We start from the raw sequence: 2469 nt of genomic DNA, 5'->3' as shown, positions 1-2469 counted from the left end.
TGACCCACTATGTTTGGTATCGGTCGGAAAGGAAAACACAAACAGGCCTGGAAGAGGCCCTCGCATCGGTGGGGAGGGGGGGGGGGGGGGGTCACCTCATTATGCGAGGTTCTATACTCCCCGCTCAGGAACCGTGGCGGCGGGCATTTGCTTTTTCACTCGAGCATCATGGAAATATCTATTTCATTTTTTTTTTTTTGGAAAGTTTCTCAATGCGTGTTTGGAATGTTCGGCCACTTTCCTTTTCATTGGACGAAATGGGATTCAAGGTACCTGGCTCTGTATCTCTTTCCTCCCCTCCCACACCCCCCACGGCCAGCGGAGGCTTGGATACACATTCTCCCTCACCTTGTGCCAACCGTGGGGCTGATTAAATAGCTATATTGATAACCCAAGTGATTCTGAGGGCGAGAGAGAGAGTGAGTGTGTATATATGTGTGTGTGTGTGTGTGTGTGTGTGTGTGTGTGTGCAGGTGTGCGTGCGTGTGTGTGCGTGTGTGCAGGTGTGCGTGCGTGTGTGTGCGTACATGCGCGTGTGTGCGCACACCAAACCAATGTACTTATGTATCTATGCGTGTGTGTGTGTGTGTGTATGGCATTTGCACACACATGGTCCACTCAACAAAATAAAAGTCCATCAAACTTTCAATGTGATGGAGAGTGTGGCGGCCCACCAGAAAATTGATTGGATCGAGTGCGACGGGTCGGGAAAAGAGGTGACAGACCCCCTCAGAACCTCGGGCCCCCCCCCCGCGGACCCCCCGGCGGGCCCCCCCGGGCGGCGGCCGGTCCCACTGATCAGACCTTAAATATTGATGTGATATTTTGACACAGAGGGATTCAGTGTGTGTGTGTGTGTGTGTGCAGATGGCAGCCAGAGAGACAGAGCGAGGCGATTATGCATCGGGGTTGTAGATGAGGTGCAGAGTCGGGCCCCGGGCGGAGAGCGGTGTGTGATGGAACACGGCTGCTCACGGCACGCCGCCTCGCCTTGGGGATGAGGGTCCTGGGGTGAGGGCCATCTGTAGCCTGGCAACCCCCCCCCCACCCCCGTCACACACACACGCACACACACACACACACACACACACACACACACACGTGTACATGCACTAGCACGCAACCACACACACACACACACACACATACACCTTCACTGATGATGTCGCAACATGTCATCAGAGTGGGGTGGGGTGGTGGTGGTCATTGTCTGGCAAAAGGTCCACCCCCCTGTCCTCCCACAATGCTTTTTTGGAGAGGAGAAACCGTTGAAGTACTGAGCCCGTCTGATCCGTTACTCACACTGAGCATTACCAACAGGGTGGCCAGTACTCCTTTACATTTCCTCTGACGGGAGGACAGTCATAAAGTCTGGATTTTGTCCGAGAATAAATCCATGACTCACGTATTCATCAACGTTTCCTGAGTGGGATGTAAAAGATGGCATATGGTTTGGGATCTTTCCACGAGGGAACTTCACCAAACCATTGTAACCTGGTTTCATTCAGAACAATTCTGATACCAACAATAATAGTTCAGCATCCATGGTTCAAAATGATGGTCTATCCAAATCCATCGTTAAAATTATTTTTTTAAATAGCCTCCTTGAATCACTTCACGCACGCAATCAAGCATGTTTCCCACTCTTAGCCAAACAACTGTTGTGCACGCTGTTGAGACAGTTCTGACTGTTGACACAGTTTTTCCCACTCTCCCACGATTCCTCATCACCGAGACCACGGTAACACGGAGGGGAAATGTAAAACACCTTGCCTTGTTTGTGCTAATTAAACCTCAGACGCTACAGGGACCACTTACCGGCCTCATTTTGCCTTTCATGCTGGGCCCCAGGGCATCACTGGCCAGTGAATTGCACTGCTCAGGATGTGAATGTGTACTGTACTAATAAGTGCATTATCCCTGCATGGGACGTATATAAGGCGTATTTCGGGGTAAGACACCCTACCCGGTTAATCGGAATGCCAATTGTCTTGCTGCTCTATCTGCCCCACCCGTCTCCACCCCCACCCCCACCCCCTCCCCCTCCCACCCACAACCCAACAAGGCCAACAGCTTTGGCAGAAGATGTGTGTGGGGTTTCTTTTTTTCTCCATTATTGTAATTGCCTTCATTGTGTGATCAATATTTACAGTGCAGGCAAATCTGTGGAGTCGTCCCACTAAGCATTTTCTGCCTACTTTATCCTCACTCGCCTCCTCCTAACGTGATTAGCGCCCTGACCGGCCAAAGAAGAGAAAGTGAGCTTCCAGGTCACGGGTCAGGAAACTGGAACAGCGATGTGGGACTGTGGGGGGGAAATAGGAGAGGAAAATATGAAAAACAAAAGGAGGTGGCTAAAAGAGGTATAGAGAGAGAAAGAGAGATGAGAATAAAGATGAGAGAGTGAGGGGAAATCTGTGAGGTGGAGAGAAAGAGAAAGAGAAAGAAAGAACTATAGAGGGAGGGTTA

The sequence above is a fragment of the Micromesistius poutassou genome (assembly GCF_964030765.1).
Source record: "Micromesistius poutassou genome assembly, chromosome: 11".
In the NCBI taxonomy this organism is placed as follows: domain Eukaryota; kingdom Metazoa; phylum Chordata; class Actinopteri; order Gadiformes; family Gadidae; genus Micromesistius; species Micromesistius poutassou.
The sequence above is the reverse complement of the archived record's forward strand: the minus strand, read 5'-3'. Positions refer to the sequence as shown.